The sequence below is a fragment of the Triticum aestivum genome, chromosome 1A (assembly GCF_018294505.1).
Source record: "Triticum aestivum cultivar Chinese Spring chromosome 1A, IWGSC CS RefSeq v2.1, whole genome shotgun sequence".
Lineage (NCBI taxonomy): Eukaryota > Viridiplantae > Streptophyta > Magnoliopsida > Poales > Poaceae > Triticum > Triticum aestivum.
The window spans coordinates 242,427,544-242,452,538 of record NC_057794.1 but is presented as its reverse complement, the minus strand read 5'-3'; the positions used below and the strand labels follow the sequence as shown (position 1 = coordinate 242,452,538).

The window sequence follows — 24,995 nt, the reverse complement described above, 5'->3', positions numbered from 1 at the left end:
CGTAAGCCCCTGGTGCTTTGGCCGTACCAGAGTGTACGGTTGCAATGTGTCGTTGATGAACACATAGATATATATAACAAGAATGCAATAATAGTCGTAATGTCATGCATTGTTTATTAAAAAATTGCATTACAGCAGAGTGATACAGATAGTGCAATAGGCAAAAGAGTAGGACTATGTCCCTTCCAAGGGCGAGCTGAGGAATGATATGAAATTTGTAATCAACCTGGGGATTCCGTTATATAACGTAGTTGTCTGCCGCCTTGGTTGCTGTATCATGTGTGCGGCAATAGAGCTGCCGGACGGTGTTTCCAGAGATTAAACTCCTGAAAGAAAAAGAAAAATAACCAAACGGGAAGCCCCTAGTGCGGTTTAGGCCGCGTTTTGGGGCGTGTCGCAGTTGTGCCCCCCCTCCCCACCTGTGCCCATGGTATTTTTAATGCATAATTATGTACACGCGGCACGAATAACGCCGTTGGGCTGGGATTGGGGTGGCCGCCGTATTGCTACTCAAGCTCAGATCGCGCCAGGAGGTCTGTTTGCCGATTGCCCCGAGCACGCTTGAAGGTGTCCGGGCTTTGAAACGCCGAACTGATAGATTGCCTTGAGAGGTTGTTTTGCGCTTCTGCTGCAAGGGCCGCGGTGTGCTCCTCTGTTCGGAGAGAGCGCTCTGTGTTTCCATTGACTGTGATAACTCCGCGAGGTCCTGGCATCTTGAGCTTGAGGTATGCATAATGTGGTACCGCATTGAATCTAGCGAATGCGGTTCGTCCGAGCAGCGCGTGATAACCACTGTGGAATGGGACTATATCGAAGATTAACTCTTCGCTTAGGAAGTTATCCGGGGATCCAAAGACCACTTCCAGTGTAATTGAGCCTGTGCAGTGGGCCCCTACACCTGGAATGATGCCTTTAAAGGTCATTTTTGTGGGTTTGATCCTTGAGGGGTCTATACCCATTTTGTGCACTGTCTCCTAATAAAGCAAGTTCAGGCTGCTGCCGCCATCCATAAGGACTCGAGTGAGGTGAAATCCGTTGATGATTGGGTCTAAGACCAGTGCGGTGAATCCTCCATGACGGATACTAGTGGGGTGGTCCCTGCGATAGAAGGTGATCGGACAGGAGGACCAAGGGTTGAACTTTGGGGCGATTGGCTCCAATGCATATACGTCCTTGAGCGCACGCTTCCGCTCCCTCTTGGGGATGTGGGCTGCATATATCATGTTCACCATCCGCACTTGCGGGCGAAACCTCTTCTGTCCTCCAGTGTGCGTCTGCCGGGGTTCTTCCTCATCATCGCTATGCGGCCCCTTGTCCTTGTTTTCGGCAATTAACTTGCCGGCCTGCTTGAACACCCAACAATCCCTGTTGGTGTGATTGGCTGGCTTGTCTGGGGTGCCGTGTATTTTACACGAGCGATCGAGTATACAGTCCAAGCTGGACGGAACCGGCATACTTTGTTTGAACGGCTTTTTCCGCTGACCGGGTTTAGAGCCTTTGAATCTGGCATTGACTGCCGTATCCTTAGTACTTTTGTTGTTAATGCGGCGCTTATGCTTGTTGCAACGTGACCTGCTGTTACCGTCCTTGGTATCGGAGGTACCGTGGTTCTTTGATATGTTATTACTGCGAGCCAACCAGCTGTCTTCTCCCGCACAGAAGCGAGTCATGAGCGTCGTGAGAGATGCCATAGATTTCGGCTTTTCCTGACCAAGGTGCCGGGCTAGCCACTCGTCTCGGATGTTGTGCTTGAAAGCCGCTAAGGCCTCGCATCCGGACAGTCGACGATTTGATTTTTCTTTGTAAGGAATCGAGTCCAGAATTGCATGACCGACTCTTCTGGCTGCTGAATTATGTGGCTCAAGTCATCGGCGTCTGGTGGTCGCACATAAGTGCCCTGAAAGTTGCCGAGGAATGCGGCCTCCAGATCTTCCCAACAGCTAATGGAGTCTACTGACAAGCTATTAAGCCAATGTCGCGCTGGTCCTTTGAGTTTTAGTGGGAGGTACTTGATGGCGTGTAAGTCATCACCGCGGGCCATGTGGATGTGGAGGAGGAAGTCCTCAATCCATACTGCAGGATCTGTTGTGCCGTCATATGATTCAATGTTTACAGGTTTGAAACCTTCTGGGAATTGATGTTCCATTACTTCATCTGTGAAGCATAAGGGGTGTGCGGTGCCTCTGTATTGGGCTATATCGCGACGCAGCTTGTCAAGGTTTTGTCACGGCAGATGTCCTAGAGAAAGGACTTAGTCGTGAAGCCATCGCCACGGGTTAGCTTGAAGGGGTTAAAGCGGACACAAGGACGCAAGAGAGTTTATACTAGTTCGGCCCCTTCAATGAAGGTAAAAGCCTATGTCTAGTTGTGATGGAATTGATGGGTGTTTCGATGACTAGGGAGCAAATAAGCTTCGCCTATGTCTCGAGTTGTTGTCTGTCCTTGAACCGCCGCCGGGTCGTCCCCTTATATACATGGGTGATGCCCGTCGGTTTACAGAGTCCCGATACCGGCTCATAGATGCGTCTGGTTCGGTCTCCACTATTCCTAACCTATAACACAAGTTACATACCGACGCCGGTTTATAGCTATAGGCCTTAAACCAATTATGGGCCTTCAGCCCTCATCTGCCCTCATGGGCTTTTATCATACTCAACTACTGATGAAGTTAACTCGGCCTGTCCTGGCCGGTTTACGCCCAGTAGTAATATCCCCAACATTAGGCCCCAAATTGATTTGAACAGGTTCATGTCAATCCTTAGCAAAAATCTTCATCTTCAACATCTTCTTGTATTTTGTTGAACCGCCATGATGTCATCTTCTCTGCTCGCGGTAGACCGGTGTGACGTCACTGGTTATAAAGAACCTTATCCTGTTAACAAGCCTGCGACAATTAAGGCCGCAGCTTCATTTCCAAACTCGCGGCTCCTTGATTCTCGCGCCTGACATATCCCTTTCTTTATAAATAGGACCGAAGGGTCATTTCCTTTCTCTTTCCCTCTGACCCCTTCTGCTTCATCTTCCTCGCGTTGCCCAGCTTCGGAGCTCCGCCGCCACCGTCGACCTCTGCATCAACCTTGGCCGATGCATCAACCTGAGCACACCAGAGCATCGCGGCGACCTTCCGCTTCTTCCTCAGCTCCGGTAAATCTTCTTTCCTTTCCCCCGCAGATCTGTTCTAGGGTTTCCTCGTTCGTCGAAGTTCATCGAGACTCTGGCGCTGTTCTTCCTTTGTTTCTTCTTTAGCCCATGAATAAAACTTCAAACCTGATGTATTCCCTGTAATGGCTTATCTTCTGTTACCAAAGCAAACCTTTATGCGCATAAAACATTGATCTGGTCCCTTGTGAATTGCTTTGAGATCAACCTTTTAGGTCTAAATCCTTTTATTTTCCTGTCTTATGGTAGATCCAAAATTTCAATGCGACCTTATGAAATCTGTTTTTACCTTCCTTAGTCATTCTTGCCTTAGATCTGTATCCTCTTTACCACATAGGCAGTTCACCTTTGAAAAAGCAATCTATCATATATCATTAGTCCCCTTTTTGAACCGCTGTGATGCTATTGCTTCATAAACTCCGGTTTAGATAGATCTGCTTCCGGTTTAACATTGCACATATCAATGTACTTTGTAGATTTCATCATGGCCAAGCAAGTGTATGAGTGCAATTGGGTCCCTTCTCGCGTCACAGAGGATCAATTGGACGATTTAGTCATGATTGGCGCCTTGGGCAGCAAAGACACCGTCCATTGGAGGGCTCCTGGCAAAGAATGCCCCCCCACACCTCGAGAAGGAGAGGTTGTTGTTTTCGTAGACCACTTAGCCCGGGGTTTTAAACCGCCTGGTTCTAAATTCTACCGGGATGTTCTAGCTGATTTCCAACTCCATCCGCAAGACACTGACCCCAACTCTGTTACAAATATGTGCCACTTCCAAGTGCTCTGTGAGGTGTTCTTTCAAGAGGAGCCCACAGTGGAATTATTCAGAGATCTTTTCCATCTAAACCGCCATACTGAGTTTACTGATGGCTCTAATACGGAGTTGGGTGGCATGGCGATTCAAAAAAGGAAAGAGGTCACATACCCTCACGCCAAGCTGCACAGTCACCCCAAGGAGTGGAATCAGACATGGTTCTACTGCAAAGACACCTCCCCTGCTGGTGAGAATCCCTTGCCTGGCTTTCATCCGGAGCGGCTCAGCAATACCCATCCTTTTCCTCAACGATTGAGTGCCCAGGAGAGAAGCAAATATGCTCCTCAGCTGTCAAAGCTCAGAGCCTTTATGGCCAACGGTTTAATAGGGGTTGACCTTGCTCGCTGTTGGATATCATGGAGCATACTGCCCCTTAGTCAGCGCTCTGGTTTGATGTGCGAATATACTGATAGTGTGGATGACCCACTGTGACATTCAAGACTCCAGCTCTCCGGTGAAGAAATCACAGAAGCTGTGCGTAAGATACTGAATAAACCGGAGCACATCTGCGCTAGAACCGGCCTACTTCCCTTCTGTGCCACCAACAAACCGCCAGCTGTAAGACTTTGATTTTTCTCTTTGCTGAATCTGTTATTGATATGTCTGGTCATTGTTTTTAATATCAGTGTCTGCATAATCAGGGTGATGATCCGTTTTGGAGCAAAAAGCTACCGCAGGAGAAACCAGAGAAAACAGATAAACCGGAAAGAGCAACCCGGCAAAAACCTAAAGCTGTGAAGAAGACTGCCCACCGGAAAAGAACCACTGCATCTTCTAATCCGGCTCCTGATGACGAGGTGGATAATCCGGACTTTGAGGTAGAGCTTGACTCACTTGGTTTATTTTTCATGCATCTTATTGATGATGATATTTGTCAGGATGATGCTGAAGCCATCCATGCGGATGTTGCATAGGTAATTATTCTCTCTTCCGATTCAGAAACTTTGCCTTCACAAAAATTCCGTCAGGCAAACCGGAAAGTTAAATTTTCTCATCCTCTTGCTTATTTGGATCCTAAACTTCTTATGAAGACTCAACAACACGAAGCTCGCCGCACCAGCCGGCACAACGGCCAGGTAGTTACCTCCGCCAGTTTACCGAACAGTCCGGTTCGGAAACGTCATTCCGAGGTCTCTAATTCGCTTGTCAGTGCTTGTCCTAAAGTGGGCTGCTTTCGTCAACCTCTTAATCCGTCTGACTCCGATTATCAGGTTATTTCCCACTCATCTTCTTGCGAGTCGTCGGCTACTCAGCTCCCACCGCTCAAAATGGTGCTTGGGTAAGCTATATTTATTGTGATGTTTGCAGTATATTGCCTTAGAACATATCTTGTATTTAATTTTGTTATTCTTCTCAGGGCCAAACCTAGGCCGAGCAAGAAGGCCCGCCTGGATAAAGCGGCCGAAGAGGATGTCATTCTTGAACCAGGCACCACACCCAATCTTGAAGCGGTTATTCCTGAGGATATTCCCAATGATCCACGGCAGCCAGATGATGATCTTACTGCTGAGGAAAGACCTACTGATACCTCAGGTCCTATCCATCAGCCCACAGGTTCCCTCCGGGTTGAAAGCTCCACCGGTCCCGCAAAACCTACTGACAAGCCAACAGCTCCAGTGCAAACCGGCGGTACCAATGATGATGAAGTTGTCATTACTGGCACTGGCCATACTGATCCAAGCAATCCTGTCGCTTTATCCAAACATTCTGCCAAGGAAGAATTAGCTGCTTTTGGCAAAGGCAAGTGGAATGCTGATCTGACGGCTTACGCTGCTCTGAACGCCCAAGATATCCATTCCGGCTATCTGAACCGGCTGTATACCAGCCGTGACTATGAAGCCGGTCTGGTTAACATGATGAAGGATAAATATGAGGTAACTTCCATATGCTCCTTCCTGCTTGTATGCTTTCATTCTTGCTGACTCTCCTAGCCCCTAAGGGCCGATTTGAAATATTCTTTCAAACCGGGACTTAATAATATGAATCTTGATGCTTTGAAATTTGCTGATGTAGTCCCCAAGGGCCGGTTCAACTTAGCGTAGTTAAACCGGTACTTTAAGTAATTGAAACCGCCGCATCAGAATACATATGATCAAATAGCCATTAGCCCCCAAGTGCCAAGTTGAATACTTGTATTGATCTTGGGACTTTGTAAACAATTGAAAGATGAAGATCGAATATGCATTAGCCCCAAAGTGCTAAGCGCATAACTTGTTATGTGGTTGGTACTTGAATCCTTCTACCGATTTGTTGAAACATATATCTGTATGCCTGTAGGCGGAGCTGAAGGCGAAAGAAAGCCAAGTCATCGATCTGCAAGAAAACCTGAAAACCCAACAGGCTGAAACCTCCAAGGCAAAAGAGGAATTGGCCAGTGCCTTAAGCGCCATGGAACAACTTAAGGAGAACTTCAAGAAGAAACGGGCGGATTGGGCCATTGAAAAATCCGCTTTGATCAAACAAGTAGAGGATGCCGAGGCTGCACTGAAACCAGTGACGGATGAACTGACCAGCATAAAGCGGCACGTTCATGCCATGACAACTGCTATCTTTGGTAAGCCAGCTTGCCTTCTGAATTGGTTCTGCTTTCTTACAGAGTTGCCGGTTTATTAACCTTTTATGGTATTTCAGGGACACGCATTGGTCACTTGGGGTCAGATGTACGGAAGAAATTGAAAGCCGCCTATACCTTGGTTGAACAATTGTATACTGGTGCCCAGCAGATCATCTGTACCGCGTCTCATAACAAACCGGCGCCCACTTTGATGAAACTGTTAGTGCTTCCTGCCCGGGTTGAAGAGCTGAAGAAATCTGCTGCTCAAACCGGTGCAATCAATGCTTTGATCTGGGTAAAAGCCTGGGTGCCGGATTTTGATCCTATTGAAGTGGCTCAGGGTTATCCCAGTTTGAAGGAAGACGGGTCAGAATTTGGTGAAGCGGATCTGCGAGCCATAAACCGGGAGGTACGTCCGCTAGCTTGTCAACTGGCTGAGGAAGCAAATTTGTCGCATTATCAAGCCCAATATGACAGCCAGAACAAGCGAATAGCTGCACCAATCCATGAATCGGAAAACCTGATCCCTCCAATCCGTAAGCATACTTACGCTCCCGATATTGACCCATCTTCGCTAATCCATGATGAAGCTATTTTTCAAGCATTGATGGGAATCGACTGGATTGTGGATTTCCAGCCACTGGGTAGAGAAACGGAAGCTGAAGCGGCACAGGATGACCCACAACCATCAGGCCAGGCTGGTGGCCAAGATTAAACCGGAAGTTGGTTTTAAAACTGTCTATCCTTTGTGAAAAACAATTATGTTATTATGGGCACCATGTTGCCTTGTAATAGGCTAGCTGATACCTTTGATGTTGATATGCCTTCGTGCATAACTTGTTCTTCCTGTGGTAATGATCTTTCCAAAATACTTTCTGAAATAAGAAATTCGTTAAGTGCCACCGCAGTTGTACCGTCAGGCGGAATATGATGTTTGTATATATAAAGTCAAAACATCCGAAACAAAATTTTAAGTATATGATCAAAAAATTTGAGATACATAATACCTGCCACCGTTGAGTGTGAAGTTGGCTTGGCCAACCTTGAAGCGGAGTTTTTGCAAACCCACACTGTTGGAGGAAATAACAACTCCTGTATATGTATATGACACTGGTTACCATGTAAACCGTGCCGAGTTATAATGAACACCGTGTTACTCCATAAGAGGATGTTAACAACAAGGATCAAACCGGACAAATAGTCTCCGGATTGACGTGAACTATGTTCCGTCAATTGATTGGTTAAAAAACTTTGTCGGTTTAAAGAACACAATAAAAAAGAAAAAACCCCTTCAAAGAAAAGTATGAAGCAAAAGTAACGACCGTAACCATGGGCAAACACGACCAAGCTCCCATTAGGTGTAACTATGGTTATAGTTAGCCAGGTCCCCAAGTGATTCTTGTGGCATTTATGCCGACCAAATGGCGTGGTCATGGTTCGGGTTCGACCAAGCCCCCAAGTGATTCTGTGGCCTTAGGCCGATCAAGAGGCATGACTGGTTCAGACATGACCAAGTCCCCAAGTGATCTGGTGGCTTTCGCCTATCAAGAGGCATGGTATTGGTTCGGACACGACCAATCCTCCAAGTGATATAACACGATGCTTTTGGCAAAGCGAACTCAAGGGGTAAACCGGAGGCCGCTTTAGAGCAACTCCGTGTAACCTCACATGATTTAAAAGAACAAATACCCCGCTTTAGCTGAGGTTCTAGTTTATTATACTTAATCATAATATATACATTGTATGTACATAAGTATAGCCAATGGCTCAGGTATAGTAAGGCCGAAGATGAGCTATATTCCACGGCTTGTTAGTCTCCTCCTCTGATGTACGTGAGTCCTTATGCTCTCGAATATCGATCAGATAGTACGACCTGTTGTGCAGATTCTTGCTGACCACGAAAGGCCCCTCCCAAGGTGGGGATAGCTTATGCATATCAGTCTGATCTTGGATGAGCCGAAGCACCAAATCTCCTTCCTGGAAGGCTCTGGTTCTGACTCGGCGACTGTGATAACGACGAAGATCCTGTTGGTAAATCGCCGATCGGGCGGCTGCGATGTCACGCTCTTCATCCAACCGGTCCAAAGCATCTTGCCGTACTGTCTCGTTGTCCGCTTCAACATAAGTCATGACACGAGGTGAGTCATGACGGATATCGCTGGGGAGAACCACCTCCGCTCCATAAACCATGAAGAACGGTGTGTATCCTGTTGATCTGTTGGGTGTTGTACTGATACTCCATAACACAGATGGTAATTCTTCTACCCAACAATCCGGCGTTCTCTACAAAGGAACCATGAGCCGGGGCTTGATGCCTCTCAAGATCTCTTGATTATCTCTTTCTGCTTGACCATTGGACTGTGGATGTGCCACTGATGAAACATCGAGCCGGATGTGCTCCCGTTTGCAGAACTCCTTCATAGCACCTTTGGACAAATTGGTACAATTATCTGTGATAATACTGTGCGGAAAGCCAAACCGGAAAATCACCTTTTTGATGAACTGAACCGCCATGGCCGCATCACACTTGCTAACAGGTTCTGCCTCCACCCACTTTGTAAACTTGTCCACCGCCACCAGGAGGTGGGTCTTCTTATCTTTGTACCTTTTGAAAGGCCCAACCATATCCAGCCCCCAAGTCGCAAACGGCCAAGTAATTGGAATCATCCTTAATTCTTGAGCCGGTACATGAGCACATCTTGAAAACCTTTGGCAACCATCACATCGTCTGACCAAATCCTTCGCATCAGCATGAGCAGTTAACCAATAGAAACCATGGCGAAACGCTTTAGCCACCAGAGACTTTGAACCGGCGTGGTGACCACAATCTCCTTCGTGGATCTCACGCAAAATTTCACGGCCTTCTTCAGGAGACACGCAACGTTGAAAAGCTCCTGATACACTGCAATGATGCAACTCACCGTTGATGACAGCCATGGACTTGGATCGTCGGATTATCTGCCGGGCCAGAATCTCATCTTCTGGCAACTCGCCCCGTTTCTTGTACGCCAGGTAAGGAAGCATCCAATCTGGAATAACATGAAGAACTGCCACCAATTGAGCCTCCGGATCAGGAATGGCCAAATCCTCTTCACCAGGGATCTTCACCGACGGGTTGTGCAGCACATCCAGAAAAACATTGGGTGGGACCGGTTTGCCCTGAGAGCCCAGCCGGCTTAAAGCGTCCGCCGCTTCATTTTTCTGTCGGTCCACGTGGTCCACCTGATAGCCTCTGAAATAACCTACAACAATATCCACCTCACGACGATATGCTGCCATGAGTGGGTCCTTGGAGTCCCAAGTGCCAGACACTTGCTGAGCCACAAGGTCCGAATCACCGAAGCACTTAACTCGACTTAGATTCATCTCCTTAGCCATCCGAAGACCATGGAGCAAGGCTTCATACTCAGCTGCATTGTTAGTACAAGGGAACATTAAACGGAGAACATAACAAAACTTATCACCTCATGGGGAAGTTAATACGACTCCAGCCCCCGAGCCTTCCAACTGCCTGGATCCGTCAAAATGGATGGTCCAATACGTATGATCCGGCTTTTCTTCAGGTGCTTGAATTTCCGTCCAATCATTGATGAAATCAACAAGTGCTTGAGACTTAATCGCTGTCCGAGGCACATATATCAAACCGTACGGCCCCAGCTCTATAGCCCACTTTGCAATCCGGCCAGTTGCTTCCCGGTTATGGATGATATCTCCCAAAGGAGCAGAACTGACCACCGTAATTGGGTTCCCTTGGAAGTATTGCTTAAGCTTCCGGCTTGCCATAAAAACTCCATACACCAGCTTCTGCCAGTGCGGATACCTTTGCTTGGGCTCAATGAGTACCTCGCTGATATAATAGACCGGACGTTGAACCGGATGCTCCTTACTGCCTCCTTTTGTTCCACCACAATAGCCACGCTGACCGCACGAGCATTAGCAGCAACATATAGCAGTAACGGCTCCTTGTCAATGGGAGCGGCGAGCACAGGCAGATTGGCCAATTGCTGCTTTAAGTCCTCAAATGCTTCATCAGCAGCAGAACTCCAGACGAACTGATCCGTCTTCTTCAACATCTGATACAAAGGGATCGCCTTCTCACCGAGGCGGCTGATAAACCGGCTTAACGCGGCAATCCGGCCTGCCAGGCATTAAACATCATTGATACACTTCGGTTTAGCCAGGGAGGTGATGGATGTGATCTTCTCCGGATTAGCCTCAATTGCCCTGTTGGACACCAGAAAACCCAATAACGTGCCCGCCGGTACACCAAAGACACACTTGTCCGGATTAAGCATCATCTTGTACGTCCTTAGGTTATCAAAGGTTTCCTTCAAATCATCAACCAGAGTCTCCTTCTCCCTGGATTTAACCACGATATCATCCACGTAAGCATGTACATTACGGCCAATCTGCTTGTGAAGACAATTTTGTACACACCGTTGATAAGTTGCCTGGGCACTTTTGAGCCCAAAGGGCATAGACACATAGTAGAAGGCTCCAAAGGGAGTTATGAATGTCGTCTTCTCCTGGTCCTTAACTGCCATTTTGATCTGATGATAGCCAGAATATGCATCCAAAAAACTTAAACGCTCACAACCCGCCGTAGCATCAATGATTTGATCAATACGGGGGAGGGCAAAAGGATCTGCTGGACAAGCCTTATTAAGATCTGTGTAATCCACACACATACGCCAGGTGCCATTTTTCTTAAGGACTAGCACCGGATTGGCAAGCCACTCAGAGTGAAAAACTTCAACAATAAAACCAGCTGCTAAGAGCCTGGCTACCTCTTCTCCAATCGCCTTGCGTCTTTCTTCATTAAACCGGCAGAGGAACTGTTTCACCGGTTTGTATTTAGGATCCACATTAAGTGTGTGCTTAGCGAGTTGCCTCGGTACACCTGGCATGTCAGAGGGCTTCCATGCAAAAATGTCCCAATTCTCACGGATGAACTCGATGAGCGCGCTTTCCTATTTCGGATCCAAGTTGGCACTAATGTTGAACTGCTTGGACGAATCGCCAGGTACGAAGTCAACAAGCTTAGTTTCTGCTGCCGATTTGAACTTTAGGGCCGGATCATGCTCCGTAGTTGGCTTCTTCAACGGAGTCATGTCCGCCGGATCAACATTGTCTGTATAGTACTTCAACTCCTCGGTGGCACAAACCGACTCTGCATAAGCCGCATCTCCTTCCTCCTGGATGCATGCAGCTAAGTCCACTATCGACATAGGCTGTTTATAGGTATCCTTGAAATTGTTGATAAACCGGGCTCGTAATTGGGCCCATGAACTGATAGAATTAGCGGGCAAGCTTTTTAACCAAGTACGGGCCGTTCCTTCAAGCATCATGGTGAAGTATTTCGCACACGCCGTGTCATCCACATCAAGCATCTCCATGGCCATCTCATAGCTCTCTACCCATGTCTCTGGTGGTTGATCCGCCATATAATTTGGTACCTTGCGTGGGCCTTTGAAATCCTTGGGCAGGCGCACGTTGCGTAAAGCGGGGACGAGGCAAGGCACCCCCAAAGAACTAGAAGTAACACCAGGTTTGATTGAAATGGTTGGATGAACCGGCGTGAGCTGCCGAGCCTGATGTTGTGCGGCTAACTCGGCCTCCCTACGCGCTCGGGCCCGGTTCACCACTTCCTGAGTGTCATCAGCACCACCCGCCGGGTTGTTGCCACGGGGTGCTCCACGTCGTTCATTACTCGACACTGTTGGTTCATCCATATGCCTGCTATAGCTCCGGCTTGGACGGGGGGTCGAGTGGATCCGGTCGCGGCTGTACGAGTACGCCTCCTGTTGGGCCAAAGCTGTCCTCAGAAGTTCCTTGACCCGTCGCGTCTCTACTGCCTGCGGCGAGTCACCTTCAACTGGAATGGCCTCCAGTCGTGCAGCACTGGCAACAAGATTGTCCATTGGGTTGGAGTAGTGACCCGGAGGTGTTAAAGCATCCTGAGGTATAACGGTGTTTTGACGAGGGGGTCCATCTGACGGGGCTGAACCAGTGCACCGGTCCCAGGGGCTTCTGCCTGGTTCCCCTCCAGCGGATTACTGGCTCTTGGTCCTGGAGTGTTGAAAAGGTCTCTGGCCTCGAAAACCGAAGGTAAGCGGGACCGGTGCTTCCTCCTCATGACTTCATGCGACGCGCTCTGATCCAACATAAGCCTGTAGGCCTGTGCGTCTAAAGCGGCCTCAGCCGCCAGATCCGTTTTGGCCTGGGTGATTTGTTCCTTTACCTTTGCAATCTCCGTGTTGTGAGCGTCCTGATCTGGCGGATTAACTTCTGCCATAAGCACAACCAACGCATCAAATAGTTCTGATAGAACCTAAGCCGGTGGGCGCACAGGGCCTCTCGCCCCGGCAACCGTTGCCGCTGTTGAACCGGAGATCGTTGCCGCGGCTGTCGAAGAGTGAAGCGCTGCTTGTGTTCCGGTCATGAATATTCCAACCCGGTTAGGCAGATCAGAGGGGTCCGGAATACTCTCGCCATCGGAACAGCTCTCAATCCGGCCATCTTGTAGCTGATAAAGAGATTCAGTTTCTCCGGTCGAAGATTCGTCACCGGAACGAACGGCAGTCGCCCCGTGAAGCTCCGATCCATCCTCATAACTCCCTCCATGGATCATTCCCACGAAGGCACGCTTCATGGCCGGTTTAACCCGGGCGGATCGCGCACGCTGAGCCGTCTCGATGAGGTCGATGCAGATGTCCGGCTCAGGGCCCGGTTCACCGATCTTGCCAATGAAAACATGAATGCTACCAAAGGGGACCCGGTACCCGTACTCAATTGAGCCGGCCTCGGGGCCCAGCCTGCGTCGTCGATGTTGAGTTTGCCGTGACGACTCTTAGTCATCCGGCCCATAGTGTAGCCCTCGAGTCCTTTAAAGCGGACCTCCAAGAACCGGAAACCATCGTGCGATAGCCCCACGGTGGGCGCCAACTGTCGTGGTTTTGTCACGGCAGATGTCCTAGAGAAAGGACTTAGTCGTGGAGCCATCGCCACGGGTTAGCTTGAAGGGGTTAAAGCGGACACAAGGACACAAGAGAGTTTATACTAGTTCGGCCCCTTCAATGAAGGTAAAAGTCTACGTCTAGTTGTGATGGAATTGATGGGTGTTTCGATGACTAGGGAGCAAATAAGCTTCGCCTATGTCTCGAGTTGTTGTCTGTCCATGAACCGCCGCCGGGTCGTCCCCTTATATACATGGGTGACGCCGTCGGTTTACAGAGTCCCGATACCGGCTCATAGATGCGTTCGGTTCGGTCTCCACTATTCCTAACCTATGACACAAGTTACATACTGACGCCGGTTTATAGCTATAGGCCTTAAGCCGATTATGGGCCTTCAGCCCTCATCTGCCCTCATGGGCTTTTATCATACTCAACTACTGATGAAGTTAACCCGTCTTGTCCTGGCCGGTTTACGCCCAGTAGTAATATCCCCAACACAGCTCGTATGGGTCCTGCCCGTTGTGTTCGGCCCGGCCGGATTTGCTTTTACTGTATCCGGCGTGACGTTTACCGTCTCATAGATTGGTGGGCTCTCGTGATCCGTAGATCGATCTTGAATGCTTTGCTTTGTCCTCCAATATGTCTCGCAGGTCTGGGGTATCTCCACATGCCTTTTTATTTGGATGGCATTGGGGTGGAGGCTGAGCTTTTGGCTGCAATGCCTCTCTATCGCGGCCACGAGGTGGCCGATCAGCCGTATCATACGCTTCTTCCTCCAGTCGGGGTAGTAACATGCGCCTTGGGTAACTCTTGGAGGGACGCTCGAGTTTATATTCCTCGGTCGCGAGGACTTCAGTCCATTTGTCAGCTAGCAGATCTTGATCAGCTTGAAGCTGCTGCTGTTTTTTCTTCAGGCTATTTGCCATGGCCATAAGCCTGCGCTTGAAGCGCTCTTGTTCAACGGGATCCTCTGGTACGGCGAATTCATCATCGCCGAGGCTTGCCTCGTCTTCGGAGGGGGGCATGTAATTGTCATCATCCTCCTCTCCGCCAGCTGCCCTCTCAAGAGAGCTGGCTCCTTCATCCTCCTGCTCTAAATCTTGCTGGAGGGGATTGTTGTTGTCTTCGGCGCTATCCGGAGTGTTATTATCTCCTGTGCAGGTATCACAACTTTTGCTTTGGCGGGACTTAGAGCGGCGCCGCTGACGTTGGTGCTTGGGTTGCTTCTTGGAGGGGTCATCCTCCACTATCTCATCGTCGTTGCCTTCATTGGGTGTATCCACCATGTATATGTCATACAACGAGGTGGCTTTCCAGTGCCCTATAGGTGCTGGTTCATGTTCGTCTCCTACATCATCGTCCATACTGTCGATGTCTTCTGAGTCGAAGTCGAGCATGTCGGTTAAATCATCGACAGTGGCTACAAAGTGGGTGGTGGGTGGGCGTCGAATTTCTTCGTCGTCCGCATCCCAGTCCTGTTGGCCATAATCCGGCCAGGGCTCTCCTAACAAAGAGAGAGACCTTAGTGAATTCAGAATGTCGCCGAAGGGAGAGTGCTGAAAGATATCCACGGCGGTGAATACCATGATCGGAGCCCAATCGGATTCGATTGGTAGGGGCGCGGATGGTTCAGGGTCTGGAAGAGAGTCCGGCACCTTGGAGTCACGGGCTGCGCAGAGGATTATGCTGGTGTTTGGCTCGATCGCCGTCGAGACTGCAGCCCCTGAGGCGGTGTCTAGCCACCCGTCCTCGATTGGCGCAGCTGGCTCCGAGCTAAGGGTCAGAGCTGATGCGGGTGCGGCCTCTGGGGTACCGTCCGGTGGCAGAGCTAGGTCATACCCATCGCGACAGTGCGGCGCGCCCGGCTGTGGCTCGAATCCGTCGAAAATCAAGTCCCCACGGATGTTGGCCGTGTAATTCAAACTTCCAAATCTGACCTGATGACCAGAAGAGTAGCTTTCAATCTACTCCAGATGGCCAAGCGAATTAGCCCGCAGTGCAAAGACGCCGAATACGAAGATCTGTTTGGGGAGAAAAGTCTCACCCTGGACCACATCGCTACCGATGATAGTAGGAGCCATCAAGCCTAACGGCGACGACACAGAGGAACTCTCAATGAAAGCACCAATGTCGGTGTCAAAACCGGCGGATCTCGGGTAGGGGGTCCCGAACTGTGCGTCTAGGCCGGATGGTAACAGGAGGCAAGGGACACGAAGTTTTACCCAGGTTCGGGCCCTCTTGATGGAGGTAAAACCCTACGTCCTGCTTGATTAATATTGAAGATATGGGTGTTACAAGAATAGATCTACCACGAGATCAGAGAGGCTAAACCCTAGAAGCTAGCCTATGGTATGATTGTATGTTCTGATTGTTGTCCTACGGACTAAAACCCTTCGGTTTATATAGACACCAAAGAGGGTTAGGGTTACACAAGGTCGGTTACAAAGGAGGAGATATCCATATACGTATTGCCTAGCTTGCCTTCCACGCCAAGTAGAGTCCCATCCGGACACGAGACGAAGTCTTCAATCTTGTATCTTCATAGTCTAACAGTCCAGCCAATGGAGATAGTCCGGCTGTCCGGAGACCCCCTAATCCAGGACTCCCTCAATGATCACGACGTATTTGTCGAGAGGCTCTACGAAGATGCCATCGAGGAGTGACGACATCAAGCAATAGGAAGGATGAAGAAAAAGGCTATTGGAACCACGGATACGACACAAACTTGAAATCAAGCTTGTTGTTCAAAGCAAAATGATATGACGAATATGTTTAGCTCATCCCCGAAAATTATGCTTCGGGAGGAAGGACCAGGTAGCACATTTAAAATTTAGCATGATAATGATATAGCCGATAATGCTAGGAATGACTTGAAGTATTATTAAACTCATAAGCAACAAAAATTACTTAAGAGTTTTAGAATCAGAGTGTGGAATCGATTCACTTATTGGCGTTCTCGAGTGACTAACAACTCAAAACCCTGGGAAATAAGAAATCGATGAGAAGCAATACCAGATGAAGACTCGTAGGAAGCAACACGGTTCTTTGTTATTCTCAAGATACCGGAGGGTAATGCTCGATGGAAGATCAAAATAGAGGTTGCGAAGATGCAGTTATCTACAGAAGACAAGTGCTTTAACTTGTCCAAGAAATGAAATCCAATGGGAACAATCATGGCCGGAGCCACGGTTGCAATGGATCAATTTATAGATACAAGATGAGCTTGTACCAAAGAAATAATTATTTTTACGAGCAGCTTCCATGATAAGTTCTACATCGGGTCCATGGGCATGAACACAAAGGTTCAAGGTTGACTCCCACTTCTTCAATGCATGACCTCTCATTTACTTCTCGCTTTTGATGAAGTTGTAGTGTAGAAATTTTTATCTGACGTAACACCAGTAGAGTATGACCCATAGAAATTTTTGGGTTCACACAAATTAGGGAAAGCATTAGTTCAGCCCGTCGGGGCATCTTAGGAACATTTGCTAAAACTTCAGAGGTAATTAACTCAAGCTCGGAAGCAGAGCATGGTAGACAAAAATAGGGGATACAGTTTACCAAAGGCATTATGTAGCAGGGAAGAATTCACAAGGTGATTAAATATGAAGGACACTGTCAGATGGTAGTCCAACAAAGGATCTAATGACCCATAACAGAGCTGATGTGGGTATCGGTACCCAACCAGACAAAGAAAGAATGCAAGGAGATGAGATTATAGAAACATCTGACTAACTCAAAGTTTAATTAACTAAGGAATTATAAATTCCAAGACAAGGGATCAGAAGCAATGCTCTGATTAGGGATGGATAAGTTGAATAGCCTTAGGGGTACAATTGATGACAATTTGATTGGTCGAGATCCAGCTCATGTTTAAAATAACGTCTGAGCCAGAAGGAGGAATTCTAGGATCTGATTGAGGATTACGTGCATTCGCAACACATTGAATCAAGGGACTCAAAATAATAACAACAGAGGATGACAATAAGATTACCAGACTTATGGGATTAATCCTAATGCAAGCAAGCAAGAATTTAAAGAGCAATAGGCTATTGAGGATTTTCGGAAGATCAAATGGTATTTTGAAGACTTTTATGAAATACATGAAACAATTGGGGATGAGAGGATACTCGGTAAGTGCGAGAAATTATCCATAGGGGTATTCAGGCGGTAATGAACTGCAAGGCAGTAGGCACAAAGAATTCTCGAAACATTAGAGAGAATTTCGGGGTAACTGGGAATAAAAGTAAGAATAACAAGTGTAAGTATTTATCCATAGGGATATTTCGATGGTAGGGAATTGCCAAAGCAACGGGCACAAAGTCTCGAGAGAACATCGGAGAGTATCTTCGAAATCCTTCGGTGCACCAAGCAATCATCCGGAGTGAGGGGCTCTCCGGGAGAAAGTATTTACGAGAACCTAGAGTCAGAGTTAACAAAATCATTTAACCCGAATAGAAGAGAGGTCAGATTCCTAGAGTATAGACGAGGAGTAAAAGATCCTAATACCACCCAATGGAGACGTGGGCCCGTAAGACACACATACATGTTAGTAAAAGTTTTTTTTCAGTGACTAGACTCAACTTCGGCCAAGGAGATGGAAAGGGGGCTACCTACAGGCAGTTGGCTCTGATACCAACTTGTGACGCCCTCGATTCAATCATGCACTAATCATACACGCAAATGTGTACGATCAAGATCAAGGACTCACGAGAAGATATCACAACACAATTCTAGACAGAAATTAAAATAATACAAGCATTATATTACAAGTCAGGGTTCTCGAGGGCTCGAATACACAAGAGTCAGCGGAAGCAACATTATCTGAGTACAGACATGAGTTAGACAAGTTTGTCTTAAGAAGGCTAGCACAAAAGCATCATCGATCAAAAAGGCAAGGCCTCCTGCCTGGGAGCCTCCTAACTACTCCTTGTCGTCGTCGGCCTCCACGTAGTAGTAGGCACCCCCAGTGTAGTAGCAGTCGTTGTCGAAGGTGGCGTCTGGATCCTGGGCTCCACCATCTGGTTGCGACATCCGAGAAGAATGAAAAAGGAGGAAAAGGGGGGAGCAAAGCAACCGTGAGTACTCATCCAAAGTACTCGCAAGCAAGGATCTACACTACATATGCAACATTTATCAAAGGAAGGCTGTATACGTGGACTGGGCTGCAGAAATGCTAGAATAGAGAGAAAGCCTAACCCTATCGAAGACTAGCATCTTCAACATCTTCAAGCAGCTCCAAGCATCTTCCAGCATCAGAAGAGATAAGAGTAGCATAAAATAAGTAATAGTAGTGTTATCAACCTCCGCCGGAGATCCTTTCTCGACTCCCTGCGAGAGAGCAATCCCAGAGCCATAATATCCAGTTATCATCACAAACCAATTCTCATCACAAGTATCCAGTTCTAGTTGTATCGATCAGGATACAACTCCAAGTGTCCGTTACCGTAGGACAAGCTATCGATAGATGTTTTCTTCCCTGTGGGGGTGCACCAACTTACCGACCAAGCTCGATTAACTCCGGCCGGACACACTTTCCTAGGTCATGCTTGGCCTCGGCCAAACAATATGCCGCAACTCGACCTAGGATTAATAGAGAGGTCAGCACACCGGACTAAACCTATGCCCCCAGGGATCATGGGCCATCTCCTCGGGAACTCCTGCACGTTGCGTGGGCGGCCGGTGAGCAGACCTAGCTACCTCCTTCAAAAAGGTAGGTGCTTACCAGTCCAACCCGGCGTGTGCCGCTCAGTCGCTGACGTCTATTAAGCTTCGGCTGATGTATACGACGCAGAACGCCCATACTATGCCCACGTGATGGTTAGTGCTATCAGGCCAGAGGCCCCTCGGATCAAATATCCAAATCGTAGTGGATTAGGAGCACGCGATAACGAGCAGAGACTCACGATCGATGTGACCGCGTCGCCCCGTCTCGAGTACTTGTAGCAAGGGCTAAGAATGCCCGGCCACGCCTCGTAAGTGTCTCGCGGGCAGCTTCCAGGTCAACCCGACTCCACATCACTCGCAATTAAGCTCGCACGAGTACCCCTCAGGGACGACCCATCTTTAATAACATGGCTCAGTGCAAAGTCATAGTAACCATAGTAACTGTGTGTCTAACACCAAGGGGAAAACCCGAGGAATCACCCCCGGTGAATTCCATTCGATGTAATCACCAAGGTGAACGTAAGAGGATCCATCCTCGAGGTTCACACTTGAGGAGTTGCACGACAGAGCTGTATCGGAAGTGGTTAAGGAGGAAACCGCCCTCGATGACCATGACCGAATAGCTACACTACAGAGATCTCATCAGGAGTGATGTAAGAGGTTCCACCCTCGGCACTCGATGGTAACTCTGCAGAGTTGAGCAACAAAAGGGGAAAGTGATGTGCGGTGTCGGGGCCTGATCTTCGATCCCGTTGATCGGGTCTTCCATGATGAAGCAGGGGCAACAAGGACAAGGTGGGGGTCACTGATGGAGCACTAACCAACCTATACGAAGCAGTTTAGGATAAGCAGGTAGGTAGCAATAAGCAGGTTACAAAAGCAGGCTATGCATCAGAATAGGAGCAAACAATAACAATAGCAAAATTCTAATGCAAGCATGACATAATAAAATGGGCGATATCGGGATGAGCAAAGGGGGGGGGGGCTTTCCTGGTTGCTCTGGCAAGGAGGGGTCGTTGTCGACGTAGTCGAACACAGGGGCATCAGCAGTGGTCTCGAGGTCTACCGGAGAAGAAGAGGGGGAAGAAAGGGTAAATACACGCAAACATAAGCATAACAAGACAATAAGCGGTGCTAGAGGTGTTCTAACGCAGCGCTTGGCGATACTGACGAAGGAGGATAACATCCGAGAAAGTTTTCCCGGTTCCGGACGTTTGTGAGACAGATGAACCGGAGGGGAAAAGTTCAACGTTTTCTATGCTAGGGACGTGTGATAGACGAACGAAGGGCGTATTCGGATTCGTCTCGTCGTTCTGAGCAACTTTCATGTATAAACTTTTTCGATTCGAGCTACGGTTTATTTACTATGAATTTCTAAAGTTTTATTAATATTCTTAAATTGTTTTAATTAATTAATTCGAAACATTTTAAAAGCAAAAAAACTAGGTGTACCCAAAAAGGTACCCAGCAGAACAGCATAGAGGCTGACTGGTGGGCCCTGGTCAACTGTTCCAGTCAAGGCTTAACTAGACCGTTGACTGGTCAAAAGGTGAACAATGTAAGAAGGGCCCGCATGTCATTCTCACAGCAGCTAAACTAACAGTTAGATTAGTCTAAAAGTAATTAGGGCGATTAAGTTTTAAATAGTTTAATTAAACCAAAATAATTAAGTTAATTAATTCACTAATTAATTAATTAAATTGTTTATTTATTTACACGAATATTTCTTAAACATTTTTATTTTTGTTTTAGGGGCTGGGCCCCATCTGTCATTGGCCCGTAGGCCAAACAGGGTGGGCGGACAACGGGCGCGGGCGCTGATCGCTGACCGGGCACTAGCTCAGGCCAGCCTCGGCCGTCGGCGAGTGAAGGCCAGGACGGGCGCGAGGAAGGGGGCGACCAGGGGTGGTAGAGTGGCGAGCAGCAGTGAGGCGGGGGTCGCAGAAGGTTGCCGCAGCAGGGAGCAGAGGCAGGGGAGAGCGACAGCGGCGAGCGGCTGTGAGAAAACGGTGGCAGCAGCAATAGGAAGCAGCGGCGGCGGCGGGAGCAGGCGAGCCACGAGCACGGCGGGGCGCGCACATGGACAGTGTGTGTCACGGCCGGGTGTGGCCACACGAGGCAGGGCCGCGGCCAAGCAGGGGCGAGCATGTACGTGCGGCGACGTCTACGGCGGGGGATTCGGAAGGGGAGGCAAGGGGGTTTCTCACCCCCATTGCAGGGCAGGGGGTCGGCGAGGCTCGATGCAGTCCGTTGATGGAGAGGCGGGGCAGGGTCAAGGAGGCGGTCCGGTGGGGTCTAGCGATGGCGCCGTCCGGGACGATGGCGTCGAGCAGCACCGGTCGGCGAGGCGCGGTGGTCGGGGCACAGCGGGGTCGTGGGGCGGGCGCCATGTGGGGGGGAGACGGGAAGGCAGGCGCCGGCGAGGGGGGTGGCAGGAGGCGCCGAGCGGCGGCAGCGTGGCGAAGGGGTCGGGGCCCTCTGTCCCGATCCAGGCGGGGAAAGGGGAGAGAGGCCTGCGGGGAGTGTGAAAGTGCAACTATCCCTAGGTGGTTTTGGTAATTCATAACAACATATAGCTCATTGAGCTAATGCTATTCCAAGATGACTATTTCAGGAAAGCTCAATGATTGGCATGGCATGGATGTGAAAGTGGAACCCTCAAAATGCTAAGGACAAAGGATTGGCTCAAGCTCAAAAGCTCAAGACTCTTCATTTTATATTTTAGTGATCCAAGATCACATTGAGTCTTTAGGAAAAGCCAATACTATCAAGGAGGGATGAGGTGTTGCTTAATGAGCCTCTTGCTTCATGTGCTTAGTGATATGCTCCAAAACCCTCAACTACTTTCCCATATCCACATATGACCTAAACCCTAAGCCAAACTCGGTCCTACCGATTCTTTCTATCCGGCGCCACTGAGCTTCACTTCTCATAAGCCACTGCCAAACCCTAGCAATTCGGTTCTACCGATAGGGATCTCGGTCTCACCGAGATGGGATTGCAAACTCTCTGTTTCCCTTTCTTAACTTTTCGGTCTCACCGAAAGAGCGAATCGGTCCCACAGAGATTGCAATGTAAACTCTTTGTTTCCTTTTTGTAACTTTTCGGTCTCACCGAAAGAGCAAATCGGTCCCACCGAGTTTGCCTGACCAACTCTCTGGTTAGCTTATTACCAAACTCGGTCTCACCGAGTTTGTGTAATCGGTCTCACCGAGATTACGTTATGCCCAAACCCTAACCATATCGGTCCTACCGAGTTGCATGTCAGTCCCACCGAAAATCTCTAACGGTCACTAGGTTTACCTTTTTGGTCCGACCGAGTTTGTTGATTATGTCCCACCGAGATTGGAAAACTGTGTGTAACGGTTGGATTTTGTGTGGAGGCTATATATACCCCTCCACCTCCTCTTCATTCGTGAAGAGAGCCATCAGAACACATACAAAATTCCAACTCATATGTTCTGAGAGAGAACCACCTACTCATGTGTTGAGACCAAGATATTCCATTCCTACCATATGAAACTTGATCTCTAGCCTTCCCCAAGTTGCTTTCCACTCAAATCTTCTTTCCACAAAATCCAAATCCTATGAGAGAGAGTTGAGTGTTGGGGAGACTATCATTTGAAGCACAAGAGCAAGGAGTTCATCATCAACACACCATTTGTTACTTCTTGGAGAGTGGTGTCTCCTAGATTGGCTAGGTGTCACTTGGGAGCCTCCGACAAGATTGTGGAGTTGAACCAAGGAGTTTGTAAGGGCAAGGAGATCGCCTACTTCGTGAAGATCTACCGCTAGTGAGGCAAGTCCTTCGTGGGCGATGGCCATGGTGGGATAGACAAGGTTGCTTCTTCATGGACCCTTCGTGGGTGGTTGCTTCTTCGTGGACCCTTCGTGGGTGGAGCCCTCCATGGACTCGCGCAACCATTACCCTTCGTGGGTGGATCCCTCCGTGGACTCGCGCAACCGTTACCCTTCGTGGGTTGAAGTCTCCATCAACGTGGATGTAGGATAGCACCACCTATCCGAACCACGGGAAAAACATCCGTGTCTCCAATTGCGTTTGAATTCTCCAAACCCTTCCCTTTACATTCTTGCAAGTTGCATGCTATACTTTCCGCTGCCAATATACTCTTTGCTTGTTTCCTTGAATTGTATGATGATTGCTTGACTTGTCCTACAATAGCTAAAATCTGCCAAGAACTAAAATTGGGAAAAGGTTAAGTTTTTATTTGGTCAAGTAGTCTAATCACCCCCCCTCTAGACATACTTTCGGTCCTACAGAGTGGGTGGAGGAGTGGGGATCGGGAGAGGTTAGGGTTCGGGGAGTGAGGTGGCCTAATAGGCCAAGGAGGCAGCAGGGGTGGGCCGGTTGGGCCGCGTGGGTGGCCAGCTGAGCCTATTGGCTCAGTTGTCCGGGGGGGTCTCTTTTGCATTTTATTTTCTGTTTAAATTTTGCTAATGTTTGTGTTAAACTGCAAATCTAAACAAGCCTTGTTAGATACGAGACTTACCTCATAAAACAAGCACATTAATTCTTTGAGTCACAAAAAGTTTGAGGCCAAAGGAAGTTGTCTAACCAATTTTAAAATTGCAAAGACCAATTTTAAAAGTTGTTGGACCACTAAATAATTTCCAGGGGCACCTTGAGAATTCAAAAGAAGTTGGCTCCAGCATGAAAAATATCCAGGGATTATTTTCCACCCTTTGAACATTTTAGTTTGCATGTTTGGCAAATTTGAATTTTGACTTTAAATTTGAGTTTGAAAATGAACAGTGATTTGGATCAAGTGAAGATTAGCAACAATAACTTGGTGACATGGCACCATTAACAGGGGATTACGCTAACATGACACTGTGGGTGTTACAACTTTCCGAAGGAAACATCCTCCTCTTGCGAGGACCTCATCGTCCACACCTCCAATTTTTGTATAACATGAAGAACTCTAAACACCAAATATTCGTGCATTTGCTCAATTAGCTTGAGAATGTACAAATTGTATCTGACCACATGTGTAAATGGAAATAGATAAGGTGGAATAATTAACATGGTACCTCTCAAACATTGCTGGTGCCACTGCCGATCTTCGGGCTCTTGTGCAAATTTGTTGATTTCCATGTCATCATCGCCATACACATAACTGAAGTATTCTTCCACCTATCATGAGAAAAAATATCATGATTTTTAGTTGTGCTGACGAAGATGGTTGGATGGTAACAGAAGATGGAAGCCAATCAAGCGGATCCGCCAAGATGTCCTCCCAAATCTGTACTTGGTCCGCTGGCTCCATTATGTGTATGGATCTGCAGCAGCCGATGACATGAGCACAAAGTCAGGACTCGTGACTAAAGCCATTAGCAAATAACAAGCAGACTAGCTATAACTTGGTGCTAGAGGTAGCTCATGAATGAACTAATCACCCATGAGAGGGCGTGTTGCACTTGATGATTTTATTTTATTTTTTGGAAAAGGGGCGCAGCCCCGGTCTCTGCATCAGAAAGATGCATACGGAAACATTTATTAAAAGCAAATAGATCCAACAAAGGTCATGAACTCCATTACAAATTAGTCCCCAAACGGCTCACAAAGAGCGGATAATAAAAGACACAGCCGACATGCAAAATAAAGATAAAAAACTAATTGCCTATCATATTACATGACCGCCATCCGAACCGGTTGAATATAGCCCGAGCTACCATCTCCCATCGGGCAGATCGAGTAACCAAATGCTCACTGGCCTCCATCCGAGTGAGTAGTGACCACATACGGATCAACATAGTAGCTTGGAAGATAACCTGCAAAAATGAGTATTTATTGTTCTGTTAAAAACCAAATCATTCCTGCAGT

General features: G+C 48.1%; 1 pseudogene; it reads right to left on the bottom strand.

Moving 5' to 3' along the window:
* LOC123113916 (uncharacterized) overlaps window positions 1-24,438 on the bottom strand; it is a 35,826-nt pseudogene extending 11,388 nt beyond the window's left edge.
* Between the last annotated feature and the right edge of the window lie 557 nt (window positions 24,439-24,995).